The 21,297-nt window shown below is 38.9% G+C and overlaps 1 long non-coding RNA gene across 1 annotated transcript in view; it reads left to right on the top strand.

The window, feature by feature from the left end:
- Positions 1-2,990: 2,990 nt before the first annotated feature.
- LOC135981113 (uncharacterized) overlaps positions 2,991-21,297 on the top strand; it is a 32,435-nt gene continuing 14,128 nt past the window's right edge. Inside the window, exon 1 of the long non-coding RNA XR_010598077.1 lies at positions 2,991-3,410. This is a non-coding gene — a long non-coding RNA (uncharacterized LOC135981113). The remainder of the gene's footprint in view (positions 3,411-21,297) is intronic.

Here is a 21,297-nt window from a genome sequence, read left to right as displayed (position 1 = left end):
CAAGATCCCCAGGGTGAAAGTAGACCACACCCCGGTCTCGCGAACCGCCTTGCGGAGCTCGCGCAGAACCGAATAGGGGAGTGCCTGCCAGTCCACAATCTGCCTTCCGTTACCGTCATCCCGCCAAGAGACGGGAAACGCCTCAAACCCACAGCTGGATTCCTCGTCGGTCAAGAGACCGGCCTCACGTGCTCGCCGCACCGCCGCAGCGACAACGCCCCCCCCCCACCGACAGGTGGGCGGGGGGGCGCTGCCGCGGGCGGCGGCGCAGGGAGGGTCAGCTGCGGGTAAGAGGGGGGCGGTCCATCACCTGGGGGCAAAAGGGAGACTGGCTTGGGACCATCGGGGCCGACCCCCTCCAGCGCCTTCTTACAACGCTGCCAGAGCAGCAGGTGCTGAACCGGGGCACAGGATTCACTATAGAGGGTGGTCCTAATCCGTATCCAATCAAGAAGCCGCAACGACCCACAGTCCGGATACCAGGGGCACTGGCGATCTATTTCCCTTAGAAGGTCCTCGATATGAGCGACCGAGACAACGACACATGATCGTTGCCGTATAATCTTTTGTAACTCCCTTGCGTGCTCCTTCCGGGCACTGGAAAGTCCCCCCCCCATACTCACGAATCAGGGGCGGCAAACGGCCGTGGAGGTGCACTCGGCGTATCCAGCCGGTGAGCAGGGGGGATCACGTCGGGGTCACCAGATGTGGCGACGAAAAAGGAAGGAGACAGAGCGCCAGGTCGTGGTAGCCGAAAAAGCCTCCCAGGGACTTTTCTCTGGGGTTTTTATTATCTTACTTTTCTATTTACAACACTTATAAGTGGTTGAATTTCTGCGCATAGGAGGAGCATACAATACTCATCAACATGACTTAACAAGGTCATATCTTGTGCACGTGAAAGCGAGCAGCGAGGGTGATGATTAGGTCAGCCAATAAATATTTTTTAATCACAGGCGTGGGGGTGTAGGCCGCTCCGGCCTTGCAGCCACGGGCGCAGTGTGCCGCAGCCGTGAACTAGCAATTCGGGAGCTGTGTGTTCCTACACAGGCTGACAAACAAGCCTACATACTAACAAGGCTTTGCACAAAACATTGTATAGGCCTTCTGTACTAGAGTGATTATCACCTTATATTTATAATAAAATAAAAAATACAGTATATCCTGGGGCTGGTTCTCCTCTCACACATTTGTACACTTATCTAACTCCATTGCTATTGCTGAAGTTGCTTCTGATTTATACATGTATAATTGAAGGACGAATTAGGATCCCAGATCCTGAAGCCTAACTCTCCACTTTTGTACATCTAACTCCACCATTTCTTTCTCTTTCTAAATATTGGAATTTAGAGCTGCCAGATTTTGAATTAAGGTTGTCAGTCCCCAATAACCAGCCCACAACAACAGAAATATTTTGAGTGTCTTGTTTGGTAGAAGCTAGTTTGGTTAAGAGCAGACTACAGGGTATATGGGAATATTCATCTTGATGGGTAAACTCTAGAAACACATTATCAAGCCTGGTTCAACTTTAAGGGCAGCTAGGAATGTAAGCTTCATCCTGCTTTTAAAATTGCTGGATCCATCTCTGATGATGCCAGAACTGTCAAGCAAGTCTTAATACTAAAAGTATGCAAGTTCTGACATTTATAAAGGTGAACACGTAGACCTTCCTCTACAGTTGGCTCTGTCCCACACTCCCGCTACTGTTGCTGCCGATTCTGGTGTCAGTTCTGACAGCAGTATTGATGATGACTGTGTGATGACAGCAGATGATGAGGGGCTAAAGCAAAAATGGTAATTTAGCCCTGAGTCCTGCAACACCTTACTATCTGAACTCTACTAACTCAAGTGTTGGGGACATATATATTATAACTGAATAAAAAATATGGCTGTGGCTCAGGTTTGTAAATTATGCACTATTACTGTACATGCCAGTGAGATAATTAAAACTCTTCTTTCCTGCAGCCAAATATCATGTCTGAATAAAGTTTCCAATATTATTCTATGGGAAATCTGATCATAATTGAATTAGTAGACTAAATCCAACCCTACTGATTCCTTTCTCCCCTCAACCCCTCCCACAAAACTCCCCCCCCCCCCCCCACAACTCTGCATTAAAATATCCTTAAGTTAAATAGTTAAAACCGCAAAGGAACAGGTTCTCATTTATATTTAGGGTAAATGAGAATCAGGCTTAAAGAATCAGGAATGTAAACGTTAAGGCTGCACTAGCAATGATGACATCCTCCATATTTCATACCATATGTTTTACAGCTTAAATAGTAGTATATAAAGCTACACATTTAATGAGTAAAGTGGCTCCTGATATTTGCAATGCTGCTGAAGTAACATTGCAGCAGGAACCTTAAACTTTAGAGTTTCCTGATTTTTGCTGTGCAATTCTAATGTTGCATACATGTCATTTGTTTACACTTGCTTTCCTTGGTTTCTGTTGTAAGGAAAGAAGAAAAAAAAGGCATGTACATAATAATGTTAGCATGTAAATAGTCCTAATTAGGGCACTAGTGCCTCATGCTAGCCTGAAGGGGCAGATTACTGCATCTGGCTAGAGCACCATTAGCTTCACTGGATCTTCAGGTGTGCACAAGAGCAGGCTATGTGGATCAATGTGAAGAATAAGGGATCTGGTTTTGAAATGTACACCTAATTTAGATGAATTTGATGGGGATGGGTAAGTTTATTTCTTTCCTGCTGCTAATTGGGTGGGGATTCTGCTGCATTGCATTGTGTTGGCTATGTATTCACAACAGACTATGGTTGAAGCTTTGGGACACGATCTAAATTAATGTAAAGCAGCATAGCTCCATTGACTTCAGTGGAATGGCACTGATTTGCTCCAGCTGATGATTAGGTTCTTTATTATCAAATGAAACTATAGAATTAGCAGAGCATTGTAAAATGGTAACAGAAGTTGCAGACAGCCCTTAGAAGAGAAGGATTTATGAGTTTGATTCCTCTTTTAACTGGATTTTCCTTCTGTCACTAATATTAAATCAATTTGAGAAGTTTACTATGTGTCTTTCAATGACACACTTGAAACTTCTTTCATGTAAATTATCCTAATAGCAGCCTAAGACCAGTAGCCCCATGTCCCTGATCAGACAAGAGAGAACATGAGCAGTAACATCACAAAATAGATAAGAATTTCACTAGATTCTTCTAATGCCTCAGAAAAAAACACTCACTGAGCATGCTCAAAAACAATTCTTGTCAGTCATATATATATTACAAAAACACCATTCATCATAACCACCTGGTTCCTATAAACTCTCCTGAGCTACAGAGTTGTGCTTTTATAGAAAGTTTTTTTCCCCCCAGCATGCCTTTCAGCTGACTAACCACTTCAATTTGGCAGCATTGGGTTGTTATAGCTCCCTGTATTTTAGTTGGTAAGTATTAAATTCTCTTTAGAGTCTATCCTTGTTTTCCCTTTTATATTATTTATGAGATGGCATATTCTCAAATATATATATATATAAACTTCCACCAAAAATCAAGCACAAGTACTTATGCTTACTGAGGGTTTTGTCTTTGTGCAGTTTTAAATATCAGATGTCAATCACTGTTACTAGAGTTCTGTTCAGAAGAGGCTGCTCAGAATTTTTTATGATGGGAAAGGTACATTTTCTTCCACTCTTCCCTAACTCAAATCTTTGTGAAAGGATTTTGACCATGCATGGAAAATGTCTGCCTAAAGATGAACTTTTAAGAGAGTTATTAGCATATAAAAAGAGGGTGTTATAATGGCAACTGAGTTTCAGCCTTAACTGTAACAGGTGCTACCAGACATCCCACTAATACACTATAATTTTCTTTGTTTTCAAAATTGTAAATCCACTCTCTGTGAAATTAACAATATTCAGATGGAATACTTCATAAGTGGTAATAATCAGCAGTAATTTGGAAGAACTATTGTCTAATGTTTTCTAAAATAGGTTTACTAGTCTACATACAGTATATGCAGCTTAACATGGATATTTTCCTGCTTATCATGGATACCATCTTCCATATTTGAAAGAATTTACATTTGGGTCTGGATTCAAAGTTTCTGTCTGTAACTTATACCTGTAATGATCTGATTCAGAACCCTGGATCTAAATGGAAGTGAAATTAGGGCAAAGTTCTAACTAGGATCTTGATTAAAAATTTGAGGTTCAGGTACATCCCTATTTCCAACTAAGTTAAATAAATGCACACATATGTATACATATTAGGTATACAGAATATATTGTTGTCTCAGTTTCCAGTGCTGTTGTAGGATTTTTCTCAGTATTTCACATGATCACAGAGTAACTGTGTAAAGACTGCAGGATATGATCATATTAGTAGAGGTTGGAATATATCAGATATATACACTCTGCCAAATAGGAGCTTTTTGTTTATAGTTCCAACCATACATATTTGTGTGTCTATGCTTTCTTCGTGCACAATTTTTTAACAGTAATATAACCACGCAGAAAGAAAAACTACCTTAGTTGGGAAACATACAGTAATTATTCTTGCAAATTTCGACTGAGCAAAGTTTGTGTAATAGAAGAAAAGAATAATCAGATTTAAAACTAAATTAAACAGAAACCATTTCTTCCTTAATCGAAGCTATTCATTTTGTTTAAAATGTCATATTGCCAAGGCAACACTAGGGCAAATTCTAAATGAAAGCAAAATACAAAATATGTTCTTGCTTAATGTTTTCTGGCTATAACCCAGCTTGGTGGCAGCAGCATATATTACCTGGATGTGTCACTCTCTTTACCACATTGAAAGGAAAAAAGCAAGTACATTAATCACCACTAGATTTGAACTGTATGCAGTATGTGATTTTTTTTTTCCCTTGCAGCATAACAGTTAAATGTGCTTAAGTAAGACATCTGGTTCACTGTTGAAAAGTGGTGGGGTTGTGTGATTTTTAAATTTCTCTAGCACTTGTCCGTCTCTCTCTTTCTCTCGCTGTGCATCTCCTGTAGAGCCTGATGTTCTGCACAGTGCATCTCAATGTGCCTTTGAACAACACACTTAAGATACTAGTGTTGCCCTGTGATAGTGGAGAGGTTATTTTCAACCATGTGACAGGATTTGGGGGACCTACTGTTCACCATACTTATTAATATTATATATTTATATTAAAGTAACAATCAACAACCTTAATATTCTGAGTGCTGTATATAGAGGCAAATAGATTGAAAATTCTTTGAGGCAGGCATTAAGCTGCCAAGCAATGTATGGAGGGTAGCAGAAAGGGATATAATCAAATATATACAGGCCAAGATTTTTCAAGTAACTAGTGATTTTGAATCTCTGTGTCTCTCTGAAAGTGAGGCCTCTGTAAAGGTATCTCAAAATAGATACCCAAATCACGTGTCACTTTTGAAAATTTTGGCCACATTTTTTAATATACATTTTTGCATTTTTTTTAGTATTGTAATTGTAACAAAAAAAAAAGTATGGCAGTGTTGCTAATTCTTGTGATTTTTTTTCTCAAGTGTCTCATGAAAGTTGTTGTTTTGTTTCAAACTTCAGCCTCTGTAAATATGAGAATCTCCTACAGGTTTTTTAAAGTAATTTTCTAGCTCTTAGAGTTGTAGAGAGAAGTATGAAAATATGACCCCAGTGTACCCTAAAGGATTAAAAAAGTAAACAAAGGGAATCCAAAATAGATTTTTAAAAAATACATGATTTTGACTCATGAATTTTGAGCACTTTGATTGACAGTATTGGCGTGGGATTTCCCAAAATACCCTTCAGCCCCTTGCTCAACCTACCACTCAGTTTAACTATTTGAATATAGGAGACTGGTGTGATATAAGTATTAGGGAGGGGAAGAGAAGGAAGCAGCAATAATGAAGAGGAGGTGATTAGGGCCGTAATCACCTCCTCTTCATTCCTGAGAATTCTGGTTGGCTGGGCAGGAAGAGAAGATCATATCTTAGAAATGTCCTAGAGGGAGAAGAGGCAAGATTTGGAAACAGCATGGCTGTGTGAGGTGGGAGAGAAAAAGGAGTTGAAGATGAATCTTAGGTTACTAGACTAAGAGGAAAGATAGTGGTGGTGTAAGCAGTGACAGAGAATGAGGACAATGGAGACCATTTCAGAGGAGAGATTAGTTCAGTTTTTCCCATAATAAGTTTAAGTTGATGGTGAAACATCTGGCAAGAAATGTCAGGGAGATGTGCTGAAATGCAGGATTAGACAAAGGGAGACAGGTCAAAAGTAGAGTGTAAGGTCGGGGAGGAGGTATCTCATCACTAAACTGTGGTTCAGGGAGGCACAAAGTAACAGAGTGAATGCCAAAGTATCCTCCATCTTCATAAGCATCTAGATGCTATGGCTTGTTGAGTGCCCATCTTAATTTTGGCCACTTCAAATCTTTTCCTTCTATCCTTTCCTCTATACTTACTTTACATTTATACTGAAAAATGGGCTTTACGAGACACCTGGGCTCCCAGAAATCTCAGTGTCTCAAGGATTCAAGCTGGTTTTCAAGCCATTCCCAACAGGTAGGCAAATAGTGCCTTTTTGCTTCCTTAAGAAATAACTATGGCCAAAAAATAATAATGAAAAAAGGGTGATATCTGCTATTCTCCTATCCGTTCTGTAAGTCTCTCTCCATGTCATATATGAGACCCATTTGTTTTAATGGCATTTGAGTCTAATGAGTCTCAGATATTTAGTTTTATATTTCTTGCTCTCTCAGCATTTGTGGTAGTCTCAAAACTGGAGTTTTTTAAACACATTTGCTCAGATTATCCAATAAGTTCTTGGAATGTATTGGAGACAATTTTTAATTTCAAAAGGTGGAGACAGCTACTGTGGAGAGGCTGTTCTTGATTTGATTTTGACAAAGAGGGAGGAACTGCTTGAGAATTTGAAAGTGGAAGGCAGCTTGGGTGAAAATGATCATGAAATGATAGAGTTAATGATTTTAAGGAATGGTAGGAGGGAGAACAGCAAAATAAAGACAGTGGATTTCGAGAAAGCAGACTTTAGAAAACTCAGGGAATTGGTAGGTAAGATCCCATGGGAAGCAAGTCTAAGGGGAAAAACAATAGAAGATGGTAGTTTTTTATACATTATTAAGGGCACAAAAGCAAGTTATCCCACTGCATAGAAAAGATAGGAAGTATGTCAAGAGGTGACCCTGGTTTAATCAGGATATCTTCAGTGATCTAAAACTCAAAGAAGAGTCCTACAAAAAAAAGTGGAAGCTAGGTCAAATTACAAAGGATGAAAATAAATAAATAACACAAGTATGTAGGGACAAAATTAGAAAGGCCAAGGCACAAAACAAGATCAAACTAGACAGAGACATAAAGGGTAACAAGGAAACATTCTACAAATACATTAGAAGAAAGAGGAAGACCAAGGACAGGGTAGGAAGGTTACTCAATGAGTGGGGAGAAAGAATAACAGAAAATGTGGAAATGGCAGATGTACTTAATGATTTCTTTGTTTTGATTTTCACTAAGAAGTTCAGTGGTGATTGGACGTCTAACATAGTGAATTCCGGGAAAAATGAGGTAGGATCAGAAGAGGCTAAGATAGGGAAAGAACAAGTTAAAAATTACTTGAACAAATTAGATGTCTTCAAGTCACCAGGGCCTGGTGAAGTGCATCCTAGAATACTCAAGGAGCTGATTGAGGAGATATCTGAGCTATTAGTGATTATCTTTGAGAAGTCATGGAAGATGGGAGGGTTTCCAGAGAACTGGGAAAGGGCAGATATAGTGCCCATCTCTAAAAAGTGATATAAGGACAACCCAGAGAATTACAGGCGAGTAAGCTTAACTTCTGTACCCAGAAAAATAATGGAGCAAATAATTAAGCAATCAATTTGCAAACATCTAGAAGACAATAAGGTGATGAGTAACAGTCAGTATAGATTTGTCAAAAATAAATCATGTCAAACCAACGTGATAGCTTTCTTTGACAGGGTAACAAACAAAGAAAGCAGTAAACATGGTGTATCTTGACTTTAGCAAAACTTTTGATACTGTCTCGCATGACCTTTTCATAAACAAAGTAGGGAAATGCAAGCTAGATGGAGCTACAATAAGGTGGATGCAAAACTGGTTGGGAAATCATTGCCAGAGAGTAGTTATCAGTGGTTCACAGTCATGCTGGAAGGGCATAATGAGTGGGATCCCGCAGGGATCAGTTCTGGGTCTGGTTCTGTTAAATATCTTCATCAATGATTTAGATAATGGCATACAGAATACACTTATAAAGTTTGCAGATTTTACCAAGCTGGGAGGGGTTGCAAGTGCTTTGGAGGATAGGATTAAAATTCAAAATGATCTGGACAAACTGGAGAAATGGTCTGAAGTAAATAGGATGAAATTCAATAAGGACAAATGCAAAGTACTCCATTTTTAGGAAGGAACACATACAAAATGGGAAATGACTGCCTAGGAAGGAATATTGCGGGAAAGGAATCTGGGGGTCATAGTGGAGCACAAACTAAATGAGTCAAAAGTGTAACATTGTTGCAAAAAAACCAAACATACTTCTGGGATGTATTAGCAATAGTGTTGTAAGCAAGACACAAGAATTAATTCTTCTGCTCCAATTAGGACTCAACTGGAGTATTGTGTCCAGTTCTGGGTGCCACATTTCAGGAAGGATGTGGACAAATTGGACAGAGTCCAGAGAAGAGCAACAAAAATGATTAAAAACATGACCTATGAGGGAAGATTGAAAAAAATGGGCTTGTTTAGAATGGAAAAGAGAAGACTGAGAGGGGACATAACAGTTTTCAAGTATGTAAAAGGTTGTTACAAGGAGGAGGAAGAAAAATTGTTTTTCTTAACCTCTGTGGCTAGGACGAGAAGCAATGGGCTTAAATTGCAGCAAGAGAGATTTAGGTTGGACATTAGGAAAAACTTCCTAATTGTCAGGGTGATTAAGCACTCGAATAAATTGCCAAGGGAGGTTGTGGAATCTCCATCGTTGGAGATTTTTAAGAGCAGGTTAGACCAACACCTGTCAGGGATAGTCTAGATAATTAGTCCTACCACGAGTGCATAGGACTGGACTAGATGACCTCTCAAGGTCCCTTCCAGCTCTATGATTCTGTGAGAAGAGGAATTCTTTATCCTTCCCTGTCACACTCCCTCAGCCAAGGCCTCACTAATTGCTGATAGGTCAGTTGGAAAATTATTGTCTCTTTGTTGAGATCCCTTTCAAGAGTATATCAGGGTTTATACTTGGAAAGCTTTGTCAACAGTACAAGTCCTTGGGTCTTGATTCAATTTATGATAATTTGAATTCGATAAGTTTAATTAGAAAACCACTGGTTTATGAAAACAACTGGGTTTTGCTGAAGGACCACAGCGATCCTAGTTCCTGATTTGCCAAAGACTTAAGCACATTCTTAATTTTATGCACTGTTAGTAGTCCCAAAGAAATCAATAGGACTATTATGGTGCATAAAGTTCAGCACATGTGTAAGTCTTTCTGGGATCAGGTTAATAGAATAAAACATTTACAGCTGGACAAAAAAATTACAATGTTTTATGCAATTTTTTAAACATTTTTAAGGTTACCTATTCTAGGCTTCTCCCCACCCATTGTCTTTCTTGGATTGAGATACAGGTCTGTCTCTCTTCTGACCAGGGTATTCCAAGACTACACAGTCCCCTAACTGTACTGCGCTATCCCCAGCAAAAGCCAATCTGCCTAAGGAAGCTTCATTTCCCTTTTCTTCACAAGTGGCACACAGTGTAATTGCCATAGGTATAAGTTACCACATGGCTCTTTCTAAGCAAGAACAGTTTATTCTTGAGGTAAACACATTACAGACAAAATATATTAAAAACAATAAAAGAACCTGTGTGCATGGTTATAAGCTGCCCAATTCCAGGAATGGCTCTGGCAGGTGGCCAGTCCTTCAAAACTCCCACACAGGAGTTTTCCTGTGGTTTCAAGAATATAACAGTCTTTTGCCCAGAGCAGATGCAGATGTGGTCACATAATCTCAAAAAAGATATATTTTAACTGGAAAAGGTTTAGAAAAAGGCAACAAGTGATTAGGGGTATGGAACGGCTGCCATATGAGGAGAGATTAATAAGACTGGGACTTTTTAGCTTGGAAAAGAGACGACTATGGGGGGATATGATAGAGGTCTATAAAATCATGACTGGTGTGGAGAAAGTAAATAGGGAAGTATTATTTACTCCTTCTCATAACACAAGAACTAGGGGTCAGCAAATTAAATTAATAGGCAGCAGGTTTAAAACAAACAAAAGGAACTATTTTTTCACACAATGCACAGTCAACCTATGGAACTCCTTGCCAGAGGATGTTGTGCAGTCCAAGACTATAACAGGGTTCAAAAAATAACTAGATATGTTCATGGAGGATTGGTCCATCAATGGCTATTAGTCAGGATGGGCAGGGATGGTGTCCCCAGCCTTTGTTTGCCAGAAGCTGGGAATGGGTGATGGGATGGATCATTTGATGATTACCTGTTTCGTTCATTCCCTCTGGGGCACCTGGCATTGGTCACTGTCAGAAGACAGGATACTGGGCTAGATGGACCTTTGGCCTGACCCAGTATGACTGGTCTTATGTAACAAGAACCTAGGCTTGTGGGGCCTCTGTAGGCAAAAATCCTTCCAATTATTCCCTAAGGATTGGGGCCTTCTGTGGACTGGAGGTCCTGTTGCTTTGCTGGATTAGAAAGAAGGCCCTGCATCTGTTTAAATTAACTAGAAGTCCTTTCTTTGTCTGTTGGCACATGGAGAATCCAGTTCAAACCAGTATATGTAAGCCTCTCCAGGTGATGGTGCCTTTTGAGAGGAATTACAACCTGTGTGGATTTGCCCAATCACCATATGCTGTTCTTAGTTCCTGGAGGGCTGTAGTCCCCCTCCCCCATGGATTTACATACAGTCCCTGTCCCACAAAGATACATAAACCATTAACTTAATACAATGGACTCCAAAGATGTAAAGATGTTTAACTTAATTCAATAAGGCGTGTTCAGGATATTGCTGGATATTGTCATATCTGTTGCACCAAGTTCATGTTATATAGCATCACATTAAGGGTACATTTTCAAATAGTTTATAAATGGTTAATAAATGATATTTATCAATTGTTAGGATCTAACAGGTCAATAGTATGCTTATAACAATGGTAATAATAATTTACTCTTCTGCTTATAACCATCTGCAACACTCTGTTCATTTCTGTAATATACTTATCACTTCTAATAATTTATTAATCCTTTATATATTTTCTAATTTTATTTAGAAATTTATTATTATTTGTATTATTGTAGCACCCAGGAGCCCCAGTCATAGATCAGACACCTTGTGCTAGGAGCTGGACAACCATAGACAAAAAGACAAATATCAGTGTAGGTCTACACTTACCTCCGGGTCCGGCGGTAAGCAATCGATCTTCTTGTCTAGACGCGATAAATCGATCCCGGATCAATCCCGGAAGTGCTCACCGTCGACGCCGATACTCCAGCTCGGCGAGAGGAGTACGCGGCATCAACAGGGGAGCCTTCCTGCTGCGTCTGGACCCGCGGTAAGTTCGAACTAAGGTACTTCGAATTCAGCTACATTATTAACGTAGCTGAATTTGCGTACCTTAGTTCGAAGTGGGGGGTTAGTGTGGACCAGGCCTTAGTAAAGTGTGGTCATATCTCTGTTTTTCCCTGCTAAACTATGTGATTATTGATGACTAAATCCACTTTTTCTTTATATATTGTTGTTAGCTGGTATAGTAAATTGTTAGACCACACTTTGATTTGCTGTGAAATAAACTCGAGAGACCAAATATGAAATGCCAGTCAAGTTTATTGCTATAAGCCAGTAGTAATAATATAGTATAGGAAAAAGGTTCCATATGATACTAGTCTCCAGGAAGCCATCTCATGCAGCTTTGTTACATTCACCTTATGCAAAAGATGTGCTCCTTACATGTAAAGGGTAATCCATATGTCATCTGAAACAAGATTTAACCAATCATCTTTCTACCTTGTATTTCTGGTACCATGTGTGTCCTTTATCTCTTTGTTCTGAACACATGCATTCCAGGGACCAAAGGTTAGGAAGGCATCTCCTTAGGTTTGTACCAGTGTAGAACACTCAGATGTTTTGCCCTCTTCCTTGGGGACATTCCAGTACATGTATGTAAGAATGCCCTACTTCTAGCTATGGTAAAATAATCCTGTGACCTGTTCCTGACAACTATCTACTTAAGCCAAAGCTTACTTGAGCAAATGCAAAGTGTTATGGGATACTTAGCATAAGTGAACAGGATTATAGTAAAGGTATAGGGCAGTTTAGGCTATCTAACTATTATAATGGTGCTTAATTCTATTTTGCTTAATGCATACTTATACATAATGCAGATAATACATATCAATATGATTATATATGTGTTAGCATATATTGGTTTACAGTGTGATGCTTAATTGTTGTGGTCTGAATGAATGGGGGGTGGGGAAATGACAGACGGTAATATCAGTTGTTCAGCTGAGGATTTGTTGTCTGATTTTTTGTACTGTTTTCCTGAAATCTTTATGTTTACAGCTGTGCTGAAACTGCTTTATATATTAGACACTTGTATGGCAACAAGCATATGATAATTAGCCAATTAGTGGCTGATAAACTATCAGGTTTTTGGGCCTGATCCTGCACTTCACTCAGTTGAGTTGTTCTGATATATGTGTGTGTGATTATTACGTTGACAGAGGAGGCATTTATTGAGCTATAGTGAGTGTGTGTAATATATATATTTATTAGTGGTTGCATGTGAGCTTGAACTGTAGTTAATAATTCAGTTAGGCCATCTCTCATTTGTAAATTAGAACTTGTCCTGAATAGATTTAAATAGACCTGAGTAGAAAATAGAATTTATATTTTATGGGAAATTATTATATTTCAACCTTTGTTTACATCCGAAATGATGGATGAAAAGTAAAAATATCATTTTTTCCAGAACAATGAGTTCCAAAATGTTTTCATTTGGATATGTCTAAATGTTTCATTTTGACTTTTCCAATTCAAACAAAATGTCAGTTAGAATCAAAATGTTGAGTTTTAAAAGGTCAATTTGAAATACAAATTTTCATTTTGAATTGGCATTTCAAGTTAATGACATTTTTAGTTGAAGTGTTAAAATAAAATGTTTTCGTTTTAATCAACACTAAAAAAAATAAATATCTTGGTTTGTTTGGAAAAGTCACTTCAGAATATTGAACAATTACAGGAAGAGGTCAATTTTGAGGAAACGGAATTTTCTGATGGGTGGGGGGTGGGACATTTTTTTTCATGTGCCTTACATTTAAACTGGTCATTGACTGACATCAGTCTCTAATGCTAATTGAATAGGTTGCTTACTCAGATCACAGTCCTGCACTTATGAATGTGAGTAACTTTTCTCAGATGAAGACCCAGTCTGACAACCACCTAAGTTAAATTCATGCCTGAGTGCTTAAAGACTTTAGTTCTTTCACATAGTGAAAAATTGATCCAACTGGAGTTTTGTGATTGACTTCAATGGGGACTGGATTTCACCCCTGAAATAGACTGATTGTTCTCCTGTTTGGCTTTTCTGAATGATAATAATCATTCTTCAGAACAGCAGATAACACAAAGTTTCAAGTTCACTTAACATTAATCCTTTGGCAGTCTTCAAATTCTGGTACACAATTATTGATGTGAAAGCACAGAAGTGTATGGATTTCAAGACAAAAAATATAAGCAAAAATAGACCACAAATGAAAAACATTTAAAATTTCGTAAATTGTAGAATATAGAAACATGATTTTGTTTAAGATTTATCCTTTATTTAGAACTGACAGAAGCACAAACATGTAGACAGATGCGTTTCTGCATTTTTCAAAAAAAGTTCTGAAACAAGATTTTTAAGAAAGGCCTTGAAAAATGTCTCATTTTTTGGGAAACCTTACTGGTTGTCTATTCCATTTTTTCCTCTGAGACTTTAGATCAAGGGGTAAGCGAATGGCTGGTTGAAAATTGATAATAGTTGGATAGAATTATAAGTAGTGTTAATATTTTGATTAGTTCACTCTCTGTGGTAGTGGTTGAGTTAATGTTTTGTGATGCATGAGTTTTGCATTTTATTTATAAATATTCTACTTAAAATAACTACAGCACAAAGATATATAGGTGGATCCTGAAGAAATTGAAATAAATGTTGAGATGGAGCACTTCCTTATTCATATTTGGGAAGAAACCAGACCCTGGCTTTAAAAAAAGAAGAAGCTAAAATATAATTTAACAAACATACATTCAAATTGTGGATACAAATAGTAAGTGGCTCCTGAAATGGGAACCTAAGGTACCTATTACTTTGCCCTGTCTCTTGTCCAATATCTTTTTCTTTCTGCCTTCTGTCTCATTTGTGTCCAGCTTAGCCAGCCAGGACAAATCTAACCTTGCAACTCTTTGCTGTGAAACAGTGAAATGCTAAAAATGGTACCTTAACAATCTGACTCTGGTAGACATTTGCAACATCATGGAGTTGCATGGATTAATATGAATGTGCCCTGCTTAGTCTGAATGGATAGATTCCAGTAATTAAATTTAAAGTGTCAGTGGAAGAAGACTCCATCACGATCATCTACTCTGACTTCCTGCATGTTGCAGGTCACAGAACCTCTCCCACCAACTCCTGTAATAGACCCATAACCTCTGGCTGAATTAATGAAGTCCTCAAATCATGATTTAAAAACTTCAAGTTACAGAATATCCACCATTTTATTAGTTTAAACGTGCAAGTGACCTGTGCCCCATGCTGCAGAGGAAGATGAAATGCCCCCCCCAGGGTCTCTGCCAATCTGACCCATGGGAAAATTCTTTCCTGACCCCAAATATGGTGATCAGTTAGACCTTGAGCATGTTGGCAAGACCCAGCAGTTGGGAAAGAATTCTCTTTAGTAACTCAGAGCCCTCCCCATCTTGTGCCCCGTCTCTAGCCGTTGGGGATTTTTGCAGTCACAGATCGGCCACATGACATTTTAGGCAGTCTCATCGTACCATCCCCTCCATAAACAGTCTTGAAGCCAGTTAGGTTTTTCCCCCCACTGCTCCCATTTGAAGGCTGTTCCAGAATGCCACTCCTCTGATGATTAAAAATTTCAAGCCTAAACTTATTGATGGCCAATTTATATCAATTGGTTCTTGTGTCACCATTGGTGTATAATTGGTGCTTCACTTAAATAACTCCTCCCCCCAACCTGGTATTTATCCCTCTGATGTATTTATAGAGAGCAATCAAACCTCCCCTCAGCCCTTGTTTGATTAGGCTAAACAAGCCAAGCTCTTTGAGTCTCATCTCATAAGATAGAGTTTGTCCATTCCTCTGATCGTCCTAGTAACCGTTCTCTGCACCTGTTCCAGTTTGAATTCATTTTTCTTAAATATACCAGATACCATAACTGTACACAATAATCCAGATGAGGTCTCACCAGTGCCTTGTGTAATGGTGCTAACAATTCCCTGACTCTACTGGAAATACCTCATCTGCATTCTAGAACTGCATTTGTCTTTTTCATGGCCACATCACATTGATGGCTCTAAACCATCCTGTGATCAACTAGTACACCCAGGTCATTCTCCTCTCTGTTGCTTCCAACTGATACGTCCCCAGCTTATGGTAAAAATTCTTGTTGTTATTCCCTAAATGCATGACTTTGCACTATAAAATTTCATCCCATTTCTGTTAGTCCAGTTTTCAATGTCATACATATCTTCTTTGTATGTGTCATCCGCAAATTGTATTAACTCCCACTTTTTTCCAAGGTCATTACTAAAAATGTTAAATAACATTGGTCTCAAAACCAATCTCTGAGGGACTCAACTAGTAACTTCCCTCCAGCCTCACAGTTCAACTTTCAGCATGACCTGTTGTGGTCTCCCCTTTAACCAGTTCCTTATCCTCCTTTCATTTCTCATATTAATTCCAATCTTCTCCAATTTAATTAATAATTTCCCATGAGGAACTGTATCAAATGCCTTCCTGAAATCCAGGTAGATTAGATCTACTGCATTTCCTTTGTCCAAAAGTCAGTTACCTTCTCAAAGAAGGAGATCAGGTTGGTCTCTCACAATCTACTTTTGTAAATCCATGTTTGTATTTTATTCCAATTATGCTTTTCCCTAACTTCTACTTTTCTTCTCTCTTCTCCTTTTTGTGCGTGGGTGTGTGCCCTGCTTTTCTTAAAAAAGAAACAGAATCAGACTTTGAGTTACCACCTAAAATTTACTCTTTCTCAACAGTTACTTAATGTCGTTAGAGGGACTGTCAAGAAAGTGGTTTGCCCTTCAAGAAAAGTCTATAAAATAAGAGAGGTGGATCAGGGATGAGTTTTAAAATGAAGCATTGCTTTTTTATTTTTTGAACAATTCTTTCAGCAAGGCATATCTTCCACTTGGACCCTGTGTTCGATGCTCTCAATGAATGGATGAGTGTAGGTTATTCTGTCAGTGCACGAGAATTGTTTGGTAGCATTCTAGAAATGTTCTCAAGAAACAGAGAGTGTCTGTCAGTGGTAATACAAGGGAGAGAGGTAGTTATGGAATTGTATGATCCAATCCTACTAGGTACAAAGTTTCCATGACTTTCAAGAGACATTGAGAATGCTTATCACTCTGTATGATCAAACATTTAACTTAGAATGTCCTGGCTTTCTAACACTAATATTTTAAGGAGTACTTGTCTAAAATGTGTGATATAATCTTTCAACAACAGGCTGACTTTTTTTGTCCCTGGTAATAAATACTTGATCCCACTCAATTCAGAAGAATGCACTGTTTCATTCAGGATTTACATTAGCATTTAGTCTGAGGGAACAGTCCCCTCAGATGCTGTACCCCTGTGTAAAAAGAGATGCAAGTACTGCAGGTAGCATGGGTTGAGATGATAGAGCAACTTGTAATAAAATTAAATGCATCTACTGGTTATATGCAAGGTAATAGCTGTGTCAGCCCAAAATATGACAAAGACAAGGTGGGTGCGGTAATATCTTTTATTGGACCAATTCTGTTGGTGAGAGAGACAAGCTTGTGAGCTCAGACAGAGAGGGGGTGAATTTGCCAGGGCACCAGTTAGATTTTAAAGCTGAAATCTAACATACTAAGTTTGCCAATATATTAGAATCTAATAGGATAACACTTTTGAGTTCCAGAGATGTTAACATACTAGTTTAATGCTGGGTTCTTTCTGGATGAACTTTTAACCTAGTGGCAGCTCATTTTGTTTAAAATGACACAGTTCATGTTCTGGGCCTAAATAGCTTGCCCTCAGTGAGTGGTCTCATTAAATGACCAGAGCTCTGGCCAGGACTCTTGGGGGCTTCACACCATGGAAACTGCAGCATACAGGTCTGTCGCATCTTATGCGCATTTAACATGCGCAATTTCAACTTTACGCGGTCGGCAAAAAAAAAAAAAAAAGAGAGAGAAAAACAGTTTTAATACTATACTATAAGGTGCCACAAGTACTCCTGTTCTTTTTGCGGATACAGACTAACACGGCTGCTACTCTGAAACCTATACCTATAGTGCGGGCGATTTCGCCCACCATTGAACTCAATGGGGTTTTGGATATACGCGGTTTTCGCTTTACGCGCTAACCGCGGAACGGAACCCTCGCGTAAGATGAAACAGACCTGTAATATATCACAGAGATGCATGTAACTCATGAATTGTACTTAGCGTGTGAAGTATAAGGGCTAGAATGGAAACATGTATAGTAGCTCCCACATACTAATTTTAAAATGATGTATTGAGTAAATACTGAAATAGTCCTGTTTTCCATAGATTAATATTAGTCTAAAATGTTTGTGTGTAACAAGATAACCATAGGAACAACAAACTAGTAAACAAATGTCATATTTAACATTGATTTTACTTAGATTTTTTCCTAATGTCAGTTATTAAAAATAACTAATTTATATTTAAATAATCTGCTAATTAAACATAAATATCAATGGGGTAAACTAAAAATCACTTCTATAAGTTAAATGTCTTTATATAAATACCATCCCTAATTGCCTATACAATACTAGGTTAATTGCATTGCTTTATGATTCAATTTTGGATTGTTCATTTAACCTCAAGCTTATTTTTTTTTCCAAATTGTGCTATTACATCTAAATGAAATGTTTGACACTATTTGTTTTGAATGATCTTGAACTGTAAATGAAACAAAACTGTTTCCCCAACTAACTAAATTAAATATTGTTCTAAAGAAAAGTGAAGAAATGGAAAATGGCTCTTGAAATTTTGATTTTTTTTTTTAAATCTTTTTCTTTGGCTTTTTTTCTTTGGTCTTTTATTTATTTATTGGAAAAAGGGAATTGCACATTGGTGTCACACATCTAAATTGGAAGTGGGGAATACTACTGTGGACTAACTAGTACCCTATAACTTAAATCAACATCTGTACCAGATGACTGGTGGATAGCTAAAGTAATGCCAATTTTCAAAGAAGGCTCCAGAAGTGATCCTGGTAATTATGGGCTAGTAAGCCTATCTGCAATACCAGGCAAATTGGTTGAAACTATAATGAAGAACAGAAATATCAGACACATAGAGGAACACAATATGTTGGGGGAAGAGTCAACATTGCTTTTGGGAAGGGAAATCTAACAGATTTGTGAAAAATGAATTATTCAAAGGGGTTAACACATATGTGGAAAAGGGTGATCCAGTTGATATAGTGTACTTGTACTTTCCTAAAGCCTTTGACAAGATACCCACACCAAAGGCTCTTAAGCAAAGTAAGGAGTCATTAGATAAGAGGGAAGGTGCTCTCATGGATCAGATAGGAAAAGATAGGAAACAAAGGGTATGAATAAATGGTGAGTTTCATAGTTGGAAGGAGGTGGGATCCCCAAAGATCTGTACTGAAAAAGGTGGCAAAATTTTCAAATGATACAAAATAAGTCAAGATAGGTAAGTCCAGAGCTGACTCCAAAGAGTTATAAAAGGATCTCTCAAAACTTGGTAACAGCGCAACAGAATGGCAGATTAAATTCAATATTGATACGTTCAAAGTAATGCACACTGGAAAACATACTCCTAACTATATAACTATATAACTATATAACTATATATATATATATATATATATATATATATATAATGATTTGTTCTAAATTAGCTCTTACTGCTCAAGAAAGATTTTGGAGTCATCGTGGATATTTCTCAGTGTGCAATGGCAATCAAAAACACTAACAAAGTTAGGAACCATTAAGAAAGGAATAGATAGAAAATATCATGCTGCCACTATATAACTTCATGGTACACCCACACCTTGAATACTTGAATTCTGGTTATCCTATCTCACAAAAGATATATTAAAATTAGAAAAATTACAAAGATCAACAAAAAATATTAGGGGTGTAGAATAGCTCCTGTGTGAGGAGAGACTAAAAAGACTGTGACTGTTCAACTTAGAATAGAGAATTAGAGACAACTAAGGAGGGATATAACAGAGATTTATAAAATCATGAATGGTGTGGAGACATTAAATAAGGAAGTGTTATTTACCCCTTCACATAGCACAAGAACTAGGGGACACCCAATGAAATCAATAGACACCAAGTTTAAAACAAATCCAAGGAAGCACGTCTTATAACTCACAGTCCACCTGTGGAACTCATTGCCAGGGGATGTTAAGATCAAAATGTAAGCGTGTTTAAAAAATATTATAGATAAATTCACGGAGGCTGGGTCTATCAATAGCTATTAGCCCAGATGGTCAGGAACACAACCCCCATGCACTGGATATACCTAAATTGTTTACTGCAAGAAGCTGGTACTGGAAGACAGGGGATGGATCTCTCTATGATTGCCCCATTCTGTTCATTCCCTCTAAGGCAGCTAGCACTGGCCCCTGTCCGCAGACAAGATATTGGTTTAGATGGACCAAGATATTGATCTGATCCAGTTTGGCCATTCTTATGTTGTTTTGTCCATTCAAAAAAAATACAACCCTTTCTTGAGAAGTTCTAGCACCTCCATGTTTTTGGAGCAGAGACAATGAAATTTGGCAAGTGGAGTAGCATTTGTATCAGGAATGTGCCTTTTGAAGATCCTGTGAAAAATCTGCCCAAATTTGGATGAATATTGAACCTTTGAAAAAGCTTAGTTTGCATGGCCTAGAGTCACAAAGGGACTGCAGCACTCAAAATTGCAATGCCTAACGTTTAGGAACCTAACTATCCTGTGAAATCCATAAAATCTGGATTGGCATCTAGGCTCCCTAGACAATGTGTGGTGAGAGATTAGCTGCCTTAATGGGATCCAGATATGCCAATAAGCTAGTTGAGAAGCTGCTTAAGCTAGCCAATGGAAGATACCTACAAGAGGGGCATGTCCCCCCCTCAGGGAGTTAGGTAACAACGTGGATACACTTGCAGATGTAGAGCACTGTGAATTAAACCAGCCCTTGGAGACCACAGCAGTGAAAGCGCTGCCATGTGTTCACACTGTCAGCTGCATGCTCAGTGGCGTGACCACATTTGCAGCACTTTCAGCGGCACTGGGAGCAGTGTAGCTATCCCACAGAGCACCTCTTCCCATTCTGGCACTGTGGCTTGTGGGAAGGGGGTGGGGGCGCAGGGCATTCTGGGTCCTGTCCCAATGCCCTGTGATGCATCACTTCATATCCCAGCAATCCCTGTTCTTCCGTCCACATTTGCAACAACTTTCAACATTTTTTGTACTGCGTGCTCTGTCTTCCATTTCGGTCTGCGGGAATGGATCCTGAACTTGTGAGGAATATGCTGATGGGTCTCGCCAGCACGTCACAAATTGCAGTCGAGTTACTCCTTAAGCTACAAAGTGACAGTGAGGAGTCCGATGATGATGTCGAATTGTATAACACGTACGACATGAGATTGCTTGTGGCATTCACGGACATGCTCTCCACAGTGGAACGCCACTTTTGGGCTCGGGAAATAAGCACTGAGTGGTGGGATCACATCATCATGCAAGTCTGGGATGACGAGCAGTGGCTGCAGAACTTTAGGATGAGGAAAGCCACTTTCATGGGACTGTGTGCTGACTTTGCCCCCACCCTGCGGCGCAAGGACATGAGATTGAGAGCTGCCCTGCCAGTGGAGAAGTGGGTGGCTATTGCAGTCTGGAAGCTGGCAACTCCAGACAGCTACCGATCGGTCGCTAACCAATTTGGAGTGGGAAAGTTGACCGTTGGAATCGTGTTGATGCAAGTTTGCAGGGCCATTAATCGCATCCTGCTCAGAAGAACTGTGACTCAGGGCAACATGT

This window comes from Chrysemys picta, chromosome 2 (genome assembly GCF_011386835.1).
Source record: "Chrysemys picta bellii isolate R12L10 chromosome 2, ASM1138683v2, whole genome shotgun sequence".
NCBI classification, from domain to species: domain Eukaryota; kingdom Metazoa; phylum Chordata; order Testudines; family Emydidae; genus Chrysemys; species Chrysemys picta.
The sequence above is the reverse complement of the archived record's forward strand: the minus strand, read 5'-3'. Positions and strand labels throughout refer to the sequence as shown.